Below are 16,124 nucleotides of genomic sequence, written 5' to 3'. Positions count from 1 at the left end.
ACCATCGCTGCAGTTGTGGCAGTTCTCAACGCCTCGCAGCTTCTCCTCCACCTGTACCAGAGGCAGCTGCAGATCAATCATGAGAGGAGGCTACGGCACTACCGTGACGGCATGAAGTCGGACACTAGCTCCGACCTCTCTGAGAACATGAGACCCAGCGCCCAGGACATCTCGCTGTCACTGGGTCTTGTTGATACTGTTGAACGGCGATTCTGGGCCCGTGAAACCAGCACGGAATGGTGGGACCGCATAGTGCTGCAGGTCTGGGATGAATCCCAGTGGCTGCGCAACTTTCGCATGCGGAAGGGGACTTTCCTCGAACTGTGTGAGTTGCTGTCCCCTGCCCTGAAGCGAAAGGACACCCGGATGCGGGCAGCCCTGACTGTCCAGAAGCGAGTGGCCATAGCCCTCTGGAAGCTCGCAACGCCAGACAGCTACCGGTCCGTCGCTAACCAGTTTGGCGTGGGCAAGTCTACCGTGGGGGTTGCTGTTATGCAAGTAGCCAGGGCAATCGTCAAGCTACTGCTATCTAAGGTAGTGACCCTGGGAAACGTGGAGCTCATCAGAGATGGCTTTGCCGAGATGGGATTCCCAAACTGCGGTGGGGCTATAGATGGGACTCACATCCCTATCCTGGGACCGGACCACCAGGCCAGCCAGTACATCAACCGGAAGGGCTACTTTTCAATGGTGCTGCAAGCACTGGTGGACCATCGGGGACGTTTTACCAATATCTACGTTGGATGGCCTGGCAAGGTTCATGACGCTAGGGTGTTCAGGAACTCTGGTCTGTGTAGACGGCTGCAGGAAGGTATTTACTTCCCGGACCACAAAGTAACTGTTGGGGATGTGGAGATGCCTACAGTCATCCTCGGGGACCCTGCATACCCGCTAATGCCCTGGCTCATGAAGCCCTACACTGGCGCACTGGACTCAGGGAAAGAACTATTCAACTACCGGCTCAGCAAGTGCAGAATGGTGGTGGAGTGTGCTTTTGGCCGTCTCAAGGGCAGATGGAGAAGCCTACTCACTCGCTGTGATCTCAGCGAGACCAATATCCCCATTGTGATAGCTGCTTGCTGTGTGCTCCACAATTTGTGTGAGAGCAAGGGGGAGACCTATATGTCGGGGTGGGAGGTTGAGGCAAATAGCCTGGCTTCTGATTACGTCCAGCCAGACAGCAGGGCGATTAGAAGATCACAGCGGGACGCACTGTGCATCAGGGAGGCTTTGAAAGCCAGGTTCCTGACTGAACAGGGTCTCCAGTGACTTTTTACTTTGTGGACACAGATGCTGAACCTGCCCCCGTTTCTTTACCCAGTTACTGTTGACTATCCTTCCAAGTTACATACCCCCTTCCCCACCTTCCCAACAAATAAAATCTGTTCTGTTCTGTTAATGAACAAGGTTCTCTTTTTTACTGTTTTCGCGGGAATGTTTTAAACCGGGGACGCAGACTGTGGCGGGGGGCGGGCTTACTGTTTTGATGCAAATGATGCTTCTAAAGTAAGTCCGGGAATGACAGGCTCCGCAGTGCTGCATTGGTTGTTTCAACGCAGCCTGCCAGCAGTCCTGGGCGGGACTGGATGTATGTGTCGGCCAAGTGACTTTCTGGCAGGGGGCGGAGGGTAACAGATCCCCTGCTGCGTGGCTCTGTGATCCAGGATAAGGACCGCGGCATAGGATCTCTAACTGCCCTCCCCCGACACAAAGTCACAGATCAATCCCCCTCGCACCCCAGAACAAGAAAACCGCCTCCCAGACTGACCAGGGTAACTGGTGACTGTGCTGTGTATGTGTCCTGATGCTGGACCTGCCCCCGCCTCTGTAGCCTGCTACAGGTGACTGTCCTGTCCAAGTAACAAACCCCTTCCCCCCCTTCAGACAGAATCCCCTCCAAAAGACACTCTCGGAAACAGTACTTAACAGAAACCGATGTTTTATTACGAACCGCACATGAAAAGGGGGGGGGGGGAAGGAAACTTGCACATGGGCTAGTGTGAGATGGGTAGGAAAGGACTTTTCAAACTTTGGAACGAGAGCCTTCCATTGCTGCAGCAGTGTGCAGTGGCCGACTGACAGTTTTAACGGACCTTGCCGCCCCTCCTTCTTTGTACTTTTGGTGAGGGGGGTGTGGGACTTGGTGGCGGGGGAGGGCGGTTAGAGATAGACAGCAGCAGTGCTCTGTCCTCCTGCCTCCGGTCTTGCAGAACATCCACTAGGCGCCGGAGCGTCTCCGTTTGCTCCCTCATTAGTCCAAGCAGGGTTTGAGTAGCCTGCTGGTCCTCCTGGCGCCACCTCTCCTCCCGTTCCATGACTGCTCTGTGCATTTGTGACAAGTTCTCCCTCCACTGTGTCGTCTGGGCTGCCTGCTCTCGTGAGCACTCCATAAGTTCATAAAACATGTCTTCACGAGTTTTTCTCTTCCTTCTTCTAATCTGCGCTAGCCTCTGGGAGTGTGATGCCAGGCTGGGTTGGGAGACAGTCGCAGATGTGTCTGTGGGAATGGGAAAAAGGGAGTAAATTCCTGAGACAGATAAATGAAGTTGCTAACAAAGAGCATAGTCTTTCTCTGTGAACAACACCATGCACTGCACCTTTCACATGCGCACTCAGGACAAGGTCGAATTTTCGGCCCTCGCCTTATGTGTCTGGGGTCCTGCAGTTGCGATCAGAGAAGCGTTGCAGGACACCTCTACTTCTGCTGCGGGCAAACATGGTAAGCCGTAGACTTGTGGCAGCTTAAACATGTAATAGTAGCACTGGGCTCCTTTCGCACTGAATGCAAGGCCACTCTCTGCTGGCAGCAATCAGGGAAGCATGAGCTCTGCCCCTGTCCCACCACCTCGCGGCTGTCCCCGGGAAAGATCCCTGTATGCTGCCCCTCTGCCGCCTCCACCGCGTGGCTGTAAAGCAGTCCAAATACTAACATTCCCCTCCCTAATTTAAAGCAGGGCGTCATGTGTGACATAACCCTCATGAGGATCTCGGAGACCGAGAGGGGAAGGATGCTGCGTGAATGCATGCAGAGGCCTGGGCCATATGCCGCCATGCTGTGCCGCGCACTGATCCCCGACTACCTCATGGACTCATGGCGTGGGAACGTGTGCTACCACGGGGGACCAAACAAGATTGCCCTGCCGTTGAACCTCGTGCGCATGCTGGAGCGGTACCTCCAGGAGAGCTATGCGGAGCTATCCCAGGAGGACTGTCTGTCCATTCCCGGGCACATTGACCGCCTTTTCCTTTAAGTTGAGCATAACGGACTACAGAGTGGAGGGGCCGTGTTGTGGACTAATCATGAATATCCGGACAGTACTTGATTTTCTATACATAGTTAGTAGTAAAAAGTTTACTAAGCCAAATAAATCATGAACAACAAATTACTGAAATAGTTATTATTCCTGTTTTGTTATAAATAAAAGTTTCTATGTTTAACTGAGTGACTGAAAAGCCCATTCTTAACAATATAAATATTCCACTTATGTTAAAATGAAATGTTTAGATGTTTAAAGCACTCACTGCTTGATCCTTCCCCTGATTCGGTGTCCGGGGTAAGGGCTGTGGACGGTTGGTAGGGGATCTCGGTAAGGGTGATGAAGAGCTCCTGGCTGTCGTTGAAATCAGCGGTGCAAGCGCTGTCGACTGCCTCGTCCTCCTCATCTCCTTCCTCATCTTCCCCGTCACCTAACATTTCCGAGGAGGAACCGGTCGTGGACAATATCCCATCCTCGGAGTCCACGGTCACTGGTGGGGTAGTGGTGGCGGCCGCACCTAGGATGGAATGCAGTGCCTCGTAGAAACGTGATGTGTGGGGCTGGGATCCGGAGCGTCGGTTTGCCTCTTTGGTTTTTTGGTAGCCTTGTCTCAGCTCCTTGATTTTCACGCGGCACTGCGTTGCATCCCGGCTGTATCCTCTCTCTGCCATGGCTTTAGAGATCTTCTCATAGATCTTTGCATTCCTTCTTTTGGAGCGCAGCTCTGAAAGCACGGACTCATCGCCCCAGACAGCGATGAGATCCAACACCTCCCGATCAGTCCATGCTGGGGCCCTCTTTCTATTAGATTGCACGGCCAACTCTGCTGGAGAGCTCTGCATCGTTGCTAGTGCTGCTGAGCTCTCCACGCTGTCCAAACAGAAAATGAGATTCAAACTGGCCAGACAGGAAAAGGAATTCAAATTTTCCCGGGGCTTTTCCTGTGTGGCTGGTCAGAGCATCCGAGCTCGAAGTGCTGTCCAGAGCGTCAACAGAGTGGTGCACTGTGGGATAGCTCCCGGAGCTATTACCGTCGATTTCCATCCACACCTAGCCTAATTCGATATTGCCATTTCGAATTTAGCGCTACTCCTCTCGTTTTCGAGGATTACAGAAGTCGAATTTAAAAGAGCTCTATTTCGAACTAAGTAGCTTCCTGGTGTGGACGGGTGCAGGGTTAATTCGATGTAACGGCGCTAAATTCGATATAAGCTCCTAGTGTAGACCAGGCCTTAGAGCTGCTCAGAACAGTCGTAGCAGAGTGCGCTTTTGTCCTCTCCCGACACACCTGCCCCAACCCCTCTACCAGGGCACGCAAGGGGCCTTACGTACACAGCTCTTTAATGCAATGCCTGTGCTGGGGGAATTCTCCTCAGAGCTGAGCTGCAACTTCAAACCAACCTCTACACAGATATTTTTAGAGCTCTAATGCAAGCCCCGTTAGCCCGTCTGTCCTGCGGGCTCACTGGGAGCATGCCCACAGGAGAGTAGGGCTAGCAGGCCTCATCCCTAAGAGTCCAGGGCTTCTCAGAGAGTCAATAGATCAGAAAGATCCCTTCACTTACTGGGAGCACAGGGCATTATCAAGGACAGAAGGGGCCCAACTATCCCCTCTGCTCACTCAGTGCTTGTCCACAGAAGGGGAGGGCTGCGAGCAGTAACAATCCCCCAAGCTCACAGGCCAATATCTTCTATAATTCAAGAAAAACATCTTTTTAAACAGACAGGGTGGGTGAGGTAACACAGAGTTCTTCTTCAGCTCTGTGTAAGCTCAAAAGCCGGTCTCCTTCTATTTTATAGGACAAGAACTGGTCCTATAAAAGATATTCCCTCACCCACCTTGTCTCTCATATCCAGGGACCAACACAGCTACAACAGTGCAAACATCTTTTTAAACACCCATTGTAAAAAAAAGTACCAAACAAAAGCCAGAATTTGCCCCAAACAAACCTAAAATAAACCCCACAAACCAGATACCTTAGATATACCCTCCCCCCAGTAAACAAGCACTGACCTGTCCCTGCTGGTCTGGCTTTGTGCTCCCTCAGCGGATGGGAGGTGACCCTCATTGCCCATTCTAGGACTTCACATCAGAGCAGGAGCCAGCCATTCCAGTGGGGCTGAATGCCAAGGGAAGGGAAAAAAATGTTTGAAACTAACAGTGCACCGGGCTTCCCTCAGTGTGTCAAATGGGGGAATTCAGCACCAGCTGACCATGAGAGGGAATGTTGCTAGGGTTCTACTATCTTAATGTAAAGGGGGTTAACTGGACTTTGTCTTGGATTTACATTTTAAATCTGTGCATTCAAAGTGAAAGGCACAAACCTGCAAATACTTACTCCTACATGCTGTGTTTAGTACTGGCTCGGTCCTAGAGAGTTCAGTGAGATTGCTCTTAGTATTAAGCCCTGCATGCCCTTCATCAGGGCTTAATTTGTGCCAGAACTTGCCAGGGGAGAAGAGACGAAGTTAGTTGAGTTGGGCTGGAGCTATCATTGTTATTGCTGTTGAAGTCTGACAGAACAAGGCAAAAACACACAAAAGAGAAATGAAAAAGAACAGCCAAGATAGAAAATGCAGCTTTTGTCTCTGGTGTTGATTTTCACTTTCAACCTTGCTCCTGAAAAACACAGGCACAGCACATGGACTTATCAGCCACTCTGAGACCTGGCAAACTTGTAGCAGCATTGGGTTGTTTAGGGCATTGCATTTAGCTGCCTTTCTGGTCACAGGCTTACAGCAGTGTTGCAAAATATACAGTCTTGGCCAACTAAGCCAGACTCTGATTAGACAGAAGGAAAAAAGAGAAATATAGGTAAAAGAAAAAATAAGGTAGGAAAGGAAAAGACACATGGGGGGAGGAGGAAACGAAGTCTCACATCCCAGGTGGTGTTCGGGATTTAGCCAAAGCCAGTGGAGGTGGGGCGTCCTCTGGATTCCTCTCTCTGGTCTGTTCTGGCCATGACATCTTTCAACATTCGAATAAAGAGGGTCCAGGGTCCCAGCCATGATGGTGGGACTTGCTCCTTCCACCAGCATCATGGTAGCCTGCTTTTCTCCTCTTCTAATGTTCACCCCCAAATCTCTTCTTGTAAGGACCCCAAAAGGGAGTGATGGGTGGAATAGCCTGTCCTCTCATTATTGTGTCTGCCAATTATATCTCATTTTCAACACACCAAGTTTGTTTCATTGATTTCTGGTCCCACAATGTTCTTTTTTACCAGGCATGATCTTAACACAGCCCTTGAGTTATACCAGGAGGTCTTTGTGTTTGGACTAATATAGTCTGTCTCACTTTTGCACCTTTTCTCATCAGTGTTGATCGCTATAGATTATTGTCAAGTATCAGGGGGTAGCCGTGTTAGTCTGTATCTACAAAAACAAGGAGTCTGGTGGCACCTTAAAGACTAACAGATTTATTTGGGCATAAGCTTTCGTGGGTAAAAACCTCACTTCTTCGGATTATTGTGAGACTTTATGAACTTTCACTCATTTTTCACAGTTGCGTTCACAGTTTGAATGAATTTGTAGGCCCAATTCTCACAACAGGTCTTATGGAATGAAGACTGTTCTGCCCTGTCCAGCCACAAGCTCCTGGGCTAGGGTTAATCTAGTGACTGACATGAGGGTTGTAGTATGGCTCAGCAGAGCTAATAGGGGGTCTTTTTGTTGTACAATTCTCTTAGCAATAGGTACATCTCTTTCTGTCAGCCCATTCCCTTGAGGGTGATAGGGCTGAAACTAGCATGCTTGAAATTAATACTGGATCCAAAAAGCTTGGAATTCAGAGCTGGCAGGTTGTGGCTGTGTTGCCAGTAGCTATGTGTCTCAGAATGACAAAGAGAGAAAAAAAACCTTTTCAGTGTTCTACGACCTCTTTACTTGTGGGTCTAAGGAAAAGCAGAATTTTAACAAATCTAGAGTAACAGTGAATGGGTTTCAGACAGGTACATCTCTTCCCCCCGTGTTGTGCATATGGCGAGGTTTTCTGAACTATGTCTTTCTGGTCATTCTGCAAGTTGTGTATGACCCCACCTTGCAGGAGAAGTCCTGCCATATGCTGGGCCACCACCCCAACATTCAAAATCACTCACAGCATTTTGCGTGGCCTTCATGGCCCCGGTACGTCTTTTCCAATATGACTGATATGGGTAATCAGACTTTCAGAGGGCTCCCTCTCATTGCTTAGTAGTCATGGGATGATGTAGGACCATTCATAAGTAACTGGGCCAGCCACTGTCTTAACTATCTGGATATAGTTTTCAGGTGTGTAGCAGTGCTAGTGGATATTTTACTCAGTTCTAATTTTTGTGGGGAGGTTGGGAAACTGCTCAAAATGACACCCGTGTGTCTCTATATTATCCTGAGCCTCCGGAGAATCTGCGTGATCAATGGGGCTCTTCAGTAAGGAGTCAGTCACCACCAGGGATTTCCCAGTGTGTGTTCTGCAATAGGTTTAAATCTCAACAGATGCATGAGCAATTCGGGCATCCCAGGGCATCTTTATTAGGTCTTTATTGTTTGTTAACTGAATGAGTCACTTCTGCTCTGTTACTGGAAGGGTGGAAATGCCTGGAGGAGTAGCGGAACGGCTCCTTGGGCGGGAGGAGTAAGATCCAATCTCTCTCCGGTGATCATGGCAGTGTTATTCCCACCGGTGCTGGAGACCAGTACTGTGGTGGACAGGTTGAGCCGCCCCAACAGGTCCCACTGAGGGGAAAATTTCCAGCGTCTGTGTGTGGGGCATGCACACACCTAGAGTGGAAAGGACATGTGCAACACATCTCGAAGAACAACAATTACAGAAGGTTAGTAACTATTTTTCCTCTCACTTAACATGTGCAATCACTCGAAGAAGAACTAGTCTGAGCTCAGTTAATTTAGAGATTATATGTTCCAAATTGGGGAGAATATATCTATCCCTCAATGCTTCACAGAACCCTTGTAGGTCTATGCAGATATGAAAGCAGTTAAGGGTTTTTATAACAGATGCCATATGGGCATATTACTCAGCCAGGTCCTGATGTGCTCTGTTACATCTATCCAGTACTTCCTTTGCTTTGGGCAACAGCAGGATTGGAACAGTCCAGCTGTGCCAAACACATGAGACATGCCCCTTCTTTTAAGAGGATCAACACTGGTTCTCCTTTAAGCAAGCTATTGTTGCTGAATGCTGGCCCAAATTCCTCCGTACATGATATGAGGCCCACCTCAGTGGCCTTGGTTCAGTCTAGTTGGCTGACCTCATTACTGAGAAGTGGTATCCCCGTTTTGCCTTTGTAACCACTATGAGCTTTAAAACTGACACAGGAAAATTATCTGTCCACTTGGACTAATGAGCTCTATTCTGGGCTATTCCAACTTTGAGCTTGGGCTCATCTCCTTAGAAGTCTCTTTAATTTACAAATCAGAGTCACCTCTGCCCTGAGTCAATTTAATTTTAACAATATTGCAGATCTTGAAATAATCATTACAAGCCTATTGATAAATGCTGTCTGTAGGCACAGATCCCAGGAGACAGGTATTAGTCATTCTTGTTTGATCCATCTTCCAGATTCCTTTGCTTTAACTGGTATGATCCCTATACCGTTTTTTTCTTACATTTCCTGCATATACTTCAACCAGCTTGATAGATTTAATCTGTCCTGTGTTCTCCCTTGGTATATCTGTCACATTTCTGCCCACAGCGTTCAGTGCTATTAAGCAACATTTTAATGGTGCTTCCCTGTTTCCCATGGGAATTTTTTCTTTGCTACATTTTGCAGTATCATTCTTGCATCTTCACTTGCTCTGACTGTTGTCACACATGCACTGCTTGTTCCAGAGTCAGTGAAGAAGATCCCTTGTTTAAAGTCCTATTAGACAATCTTTTCTGTGTTCTTCCTTATGCTATACCTTATACGGCACCTGCTTGTGCATATTGGACCCTTATAAAGTCTTCCATGCTTTCTCCAGACCTCTGCATCTTTTGGTAAAAACAGGCCCATTTGTGTATTACATTTCTTTTTGTAATTTCATGCTCAAACTTCTTTAAAAGAATGTCAGTGTTATCATCTGCTTTCAGAGTGAAGGCAAATGGTTTATAGAATACTTTCAGTTCTATTCCCCACTGCATACATTCATGATTTGCCTGTACTTCACTGGTCTCTGTGTTAAACTTCATTTTGGTTTGAAATTTTTTGAAACATTCTCTCTATTCAGCCCGTCCTGTGGCCTTATCAGACTGAATTTCTCAGGGAGGGTTGAACTGGGACATTTTCTTTTCCAATTATTTACATTGATTCAAAATGAGTCAACTTCTGAAACCATGTCATGTTACAGAGGTAAGGTATCTTAGAAAGCATCACTTCCAGAGTGAAGTTCTGGAACAGCCTTCTAAGGGGAGCAATGAGGGCAAAAAACCTAACTGGCTTCAAGACTGAGCTTGATAAGTTTATGGAGGGGATGGTGTGATGAGACTGCCTACAAAGGCATGTATCTGATCTGTGACTGAGTTACTACAGAGAATTCTTTCCCATGTATCTGCCTGGCGAGTCTTGCCCACATGCTCGGGGTCTAACTGATCGCCGTATTTGGGATTGGGAAGGAATTTTCTTCTGGGTCAGATGGGGAGAGACCTTAGGGGTTTTTCACCTTCCTCTGAAACATGGGGTAAGGGTCACTTGCAGGTGTAAACTAGTGTAAATGATGGATTCTTTGTAACTTAAAGTCTTTAATCATGATTTGAGGACTTCAGTAACTCAGCCAGAGATTAAGGTTTTGTTATAGGAGTGGGTGGGTGACCAGATGTCCTGATTTTATAGGGATAGTCTCGACTTTTGGGTCTTTTTCTTGTATAGGCTCCTATTACTCCCCACCCCCGTCCCGATTTTTCACACTTGCTGTCTGGTCACCCTAAGGAGGTCAGACTAGATGTTCATGATGGTCCCTTCTCACCTGAAAGTCTATGAGTCTATGAACATTGAACAAGAAACGTTCAAGGAAAACAATGTAATACCTAAAATTATTCAGTCTCTCTCTGCTTCACTGTACAACTTCTGCCTAAAACTATCTCCACCCCCTTTCCTGTCTGGCTTCTGGCTCCACATTTAAAGAAACAGCATAAAAATCTGCACAGGTGTTATATGACAGTTTAGTAATTTTACAGTTGTGTACTTAGTAGAGGGCCAACATTCCAGAAGGAAAAAAATATCCCCTCTGTAGTAAAGTAATCCTGTTGAGTCATACACTGCGGCAAGACAGGAAATACTGGCACCAACTCTTGAGTCTTTATAACAACTCCATATTCACAACCGTCTAATGATGGGAATTTCAAGTGCTATAAAATCCAAAGGAAACCCAAAACATTTTCTCCTTTACCTTTTAGTTTCTAAAGAATTTTTTTTTTTAATTACGGCTTGGACTACAGATAGCTGATGAGTTGTGCGATAATATAATTGATCTGAATAGTTCTAAACAGGCATTTTTCACTTTGTAAATATCTTTGAGGTCTTCAGACGAAAGGTGGAAAAAAGTAAAAACTGGAATGAATCTTCCAGCTCATACCCCTCCTCCTGTCAAGCAGGGAAGTATTATCCCCATTGTACAGATGAGATTGTGGGGGAAAGTGACTTGCCCAAAGTCACACAGCAAATCCATGGCAATGCTGGGAATAGAACCAAGGAGTCTTAGGCCTTATCTACATTACAAATACTTTGCCTGTACCGGCACGGCCCTAGTGTAGATGCAGCTCATACCAACAATTTTTCTCCCAGCATAGTAACCCCACCTCCCCAAACAACATTAATTATGTCGACAGAAGCGCTCTTCTGTCGGCATAGCTGTGTCTACACTGGGGTTTTCCCAACATAGCTATGTTGGCTAGGGGATGTGGTTTTTTCACACCCTTGATCAACATACCAACAAACCTTTGTAGTATAGACCTGGCCCTGCGTGCATCCTCTCCATGCTATGGAGCCCTCTGTGTGGCAACATGTTGGGTTTGCGTGGGAGCATGAGCAGGCCAAGGTCAGAGGAGCCACTATTGCTGGATACTCCAGGCCACCCTGCAGTGGGGCCTTTGGATTGATTGGATTGGCTCACCCTGCATTTCCCAGCAGCCAGCACCCAGGCCAGTTAACTGGGATGGGCTGAGCTGTGGGGTAAAATGCATCCCCACCCTTGGAGAAAACCATCTTAAAGGGGTAGTGTGCGTTCTTCCACAGCTTTGTGATAGTTAACCACTGGCATATACTGGAGCTTGGGCTTATATCGAAAGCTCACAGGCAGTGCAGAGCTTGGGGGCAGTGGAAGGGTGTGCAGATACCACTGTGGCAGATACAGAGGTGGACAATGAAACATCCATGGCTTTTTCTGAACAGTATTTGCAGTTCAGGTGTGGGGGTTAATCCAGTTGCCAAGCTTATGGCCTTGCAGCATGAAAGGTGCAAATGGCAAATAGGTTTCCTTTTCTTGGCTATTTGATCTGCAAGGAAGGCAGATCAAACCTCTCTCTTTTATATTAATAACTAACAAAGGCCTGGTCTACACTACGGTGTTAGGTTGAATTTAGCCACGTTAGGTTGATTTAAAAATGACTGCGTCCACACAACCAACCCTGTTCCGTCGACCTAAAGGGCTCTTAAAATCGACTTCTGTACTCCTCCCCGATGAGGGGAGTAGTGCTAAAATCGACTTTGCTGGGTCGAATTTGGGGTAGTGTGGACGCAAATCGATAGTACTGGCCTCCAGGAGCTATCCCAGAGTGCTCCATTGTGACTGCTCTGGACAGCACTTTGAACTCCGATGCACTAGCCAGGTACACAGGAAAAGCCCCAGGAACTTTTGAATTTCATTTCCTGTTTGGTCAGCGTGGCGAACTCAGCAGCACTCAGCAGCACAGGTGATCATGCAGTCCCCCCAGAATCGTAGAGCATAGAATGTTTCTACGCTCCCCCTATCATCTCCGTCCCTGAGGTTATCGCAGATTAGAAGGCAAAAAAAATGCACTCGCGATGACATGTTTTCCGAGTTCATGCAGTCCTCCCGCACTGATAAGGCACAGCTTAATGCATGGAGACATTCAGTGGCAGAAGAAAGAATTAAGTGAGCGCGAAGAGCAGAGGCAGGACACGATGCTGAGGCTAATGGGGGAGCAAACGGACATGATGAAGCGTCTGTTGGAGCTGCAGGAAAGCCAACAAGAGCACATACCCCCGCTGCATCCACTGTATAACCGCCTACCCTCCTCCCCATGTTCCATAGCCTCCTCACCCAGACGCCCAAGAACGGGGTGGGGGGAGGCTCCGGGCACCCAGCCACTCCACTCCAGAGCATGGTCCAAGCAACAGAAGGCTGTCATTCAAACAGTTTGATTTTTAGTTTGGCTACAATAGGCAATGTGGCCTTGTCCTTTCCTCCTCCCCCACTCCACCCGGGCTACCTTGTCTGTTATCTCATTTCTTTTTAATTAATAAAGAAAGAATGCATTGTTTCAAAACAATAGTTACTTTATTTCGAAGGGGGGAGGGTGGTTGGGTTACAGGGAATTAAAATCAACAAAGGGGGCGGGTTTGCCTCAAGGAGAAACACACACAACTGTCACACTGAAGCCTGGCCAGTCATGAAACTGGTTTTCAAAGCCTCTCTGATGTGCAGCACGCCTTGCTGTGCTCTTCTAATTGCCCTGGTGTCTGACTGATCAAAATCGGATGCCAGGCGATTTGCCTCAACCTCCCACCCCGCCATAAACGTCTCCCCCTTACTCTCACAGATATTATGGAGGTCTGACCAACAGCGCCAGTGAGCTTTTAAACGTCCAAAGGCACATTCTACCACCATTCTGCACTTGCTCAGCCTATAGTTGAACTGCTCCTTACTACTGTCCAGGCTTCGTGAACGGATCCCCCGAGCAGGAGAGCAGAGTTGCAGCGGAAGCGGTGGAAGAGGACGGTTAGCAGTCCTACTGCACCGTCTGCTGCCAGCAGCACCCAGGAAGACCAGAACGGATCCCCCGAGCTCATCACTGGGGAGCAGGAGAGCAGACCTGCAGCGGAAGCGGTGGAGCCGTACACCATGTCCTGGAGATTGCTAGGAGCCAGGCAGGGAAGACGTTCCCAGAACCCCCGGCCAAGCTACATGTCCAACGAGGACGATTAGCAGTCCTACTGCACCGTCTGCTGCGAAGGCAAGGAGCTGCTGCTGTGTAGCAATGCCAGCTGCTGCAGGTGCTTCTGTGTCAAATGCTTGGAGGTCCGGGTAGGGCAAGGTACCTCGGCCAAGGCAAAAGAACAAGAGCCCTGGAGCTGTTACATGTGTCAACCACAGAAGTGCTATGGGATGTTACAGCGCCGACCAGACTGGAATGTACGGCTGCAAGACTTCTTCACCAGCGACAAAGGACAGGAATATGATGCACCTAAAATCTAAAAAGGCCCGCACATTTCCCAGAGTCACTACCCTTGATAACAGAATGTCAATGATTGCATTGGCTACTTGGATCACAGCAGCCCCCACAATAGACTTGCCCACAACAGCAGCGGTGACAGTGAGCTGAGCAGGCTCCATGCTTGTCGTGGTATGGCGTCTGCATGGGTAACCCAGGAAAAAAGGCATGAAACGATTGTCTGCCGTTGCTTTCATGGAGGGAGGGGCGACTGACAACATGTACCCAAAACCACCCGCGACAATGTTTTTGCCCTATCAGGCATTGGGAGCTTAACCCAGAATTCGAAAGGGGGTTCCAAAGAGGATGGATCTAGACTGTTCTCAGTGGTAGCAGATGACAGAACAAGGAGTAATGGTCTCAAGTTGCAGTGGGGGAGGTCTAGGTTGGATATTAGGAAAAACTTTTTCACTAGGAGGGTGGTGAAGCACTGGAATGGGTTACCTAGGGAGGTGGTGGAATCTCCTTCCTTAGAGGTTTTTAAGGTCAGGCTTGACAAAGCCCTGGCTGGGATGATTTAGTTGGGGATTGGTCCTGCTTTGAGCAGGGGGTTGGACTAGATGACCTCCTGAGGTCCCTTCCAACCCTGATATTCTATGATTCTATGAATTCCAATGGGTGGAGGAGACTGCGGGAACTGTGGGATAGCTACCCACAGTGCACCGCTCTGTGAGTCGATGCTAGCCATGGTAGTGAGGGCGCACTCCGTCGACTTAATGCGCTTAGTGTGGACATACACAATGGACTGTATAAAATCGATTTCTAAAAATCTACTTCTATACAATTGACCTAATTTCATAGTGTAGACATACCCAAACAGAGCAGCACACAGACACACGCACACATTCTCCATTCCACCAGACTGTCATTAGCCGACAGTCCTAATTCTCTGCTCAGGGCATAGGACTCTGGGTGTAAATAAATGCCTAATACCAATAACCGAAGCAATATCTTGTTTGTTTTTTTAAACAGGATTTTTAATCATCTCCTTATTCCCAACCTAGACTTGATGAAATCATTTGTAACAAATTTGTGAGCTGTGGACAACGGATACTATTACTTCAGAAATCACACATCAAGTTGGGAAGTCAACACTACATGCCTTGTTCATCTCAAAAAACATAGGTCTTTACCATTTGAGGAGGGCTTCTGATTTTTCAGTTTTAACTTATAAACACCAATAAAACGCCCCAACACAAAAAAAGTCCACCAATGAAATAAAAAATTGTTTATCTGATAAACACCGGAAATACTGCAGAAATGGGTACTTGGATCTAAGGGCTTGTCTACATAGGGCAGTTAGGTGGACTACGGGGGTGAGATTTCTAAATCCCACTAACATGTTGCACATCCATTGGTCTATTGGTGCACACGAAAGGTTCCCTGCTGCACTTTAATGTAGTGCTCTTTCAAATGGCCCTATGTTAAAGTGCACTAGGGACCATTACAAAGAGATTACTCATTACAGTATATACTACCAGGGCCGACGAGAGGGGGGGGAAGCCGGTACAAATTACCGGGGCCCGGCAGTCCGGAAGGGGGTCCGGCTTCCCCCCCTCTCGTCGGCCCTGTTTAGCCGGTCTGCCCTTGCTGGGGGGCCGGAAAAAAAATTTTCACCAGGGCCCGAACCTGCTCTCAGCGGCCCTGTATACTACTGTAATAATTGATGTATATAATATACATTAATCACTACAGTACATACAAAGAGAAAGCCCTGAAAAACCCTGATTTTTGGACGTCTACATAAACCTCAAAAAGTGCTAAAAATAACCCACCCCACAAACAAAATTAATAAACCCCGAAAAACAGAAGCCCTACCCTGGAGCTAAAGGAGAACTCCAAGAGCTAATCTTAGGAGCAGGCCCCTTCTTCTCCCTGTGGACCTTTAGTGGAGGCAATATCTCACTCACTCTCTCTATACTTGCACTTCATCTGAGCCTCTGAACCACTAAACTTCTTCCATTAAAACATTCATTTTATGTTTTAACTCTTAACACTAAGAGGATAAACATGAGCTGGGGTGGGTGGGTGATGAGATGGTGTATGAGTGTGCTGGGTGAGGGTGCTCGGTGTGATAGGAGAGGAGATGTAAAACTATTCAGGACAAGTAAAATTCCCACAATGATTAGGATCAGCTCTGAAAAAAGGAAGCCCTAGGATGAAATTCTGGCACGATTTAAGTCAACGACAAACCTCCCATTAACTTCTCCGGGGCAAGGATTTCACTCCAACCTAGTCTAAGGAATCCGAGTAACTGATTAACTTTGCTCAGGTGAATAATGCGAGTGAAACCAGTTCAAGTAGGAAAACATGAAAACGAAGCTTTAACCTCAATGGTTAAGAATACACATTTACTTAAGCTCAGGAAGTAACTGGGCTAGTATGAAAATTAGAGTCCAACATCAGACTCAGGGGCCAGGCCAAAACCAAAATCTAAACCTACA

Source organism: Emys orbicularis, chromosome 23 (assembly GCF_028017835.1).
Source record: "Emys orbicularis isolate rEmyOrb1 chromosome 23, rEmyOrb1.hap1, whole genome shotgun sequence".
Lineage (NCBI taxonomy): Eukaryota > Metazoa > Chordata > Testudines > Emydidae > Emys > Emys orbicularis.
The sequence above is the reverse complement of the archived record's forward strand: the minus strand, read 5'-3'. Positions refer to the sequence as shown.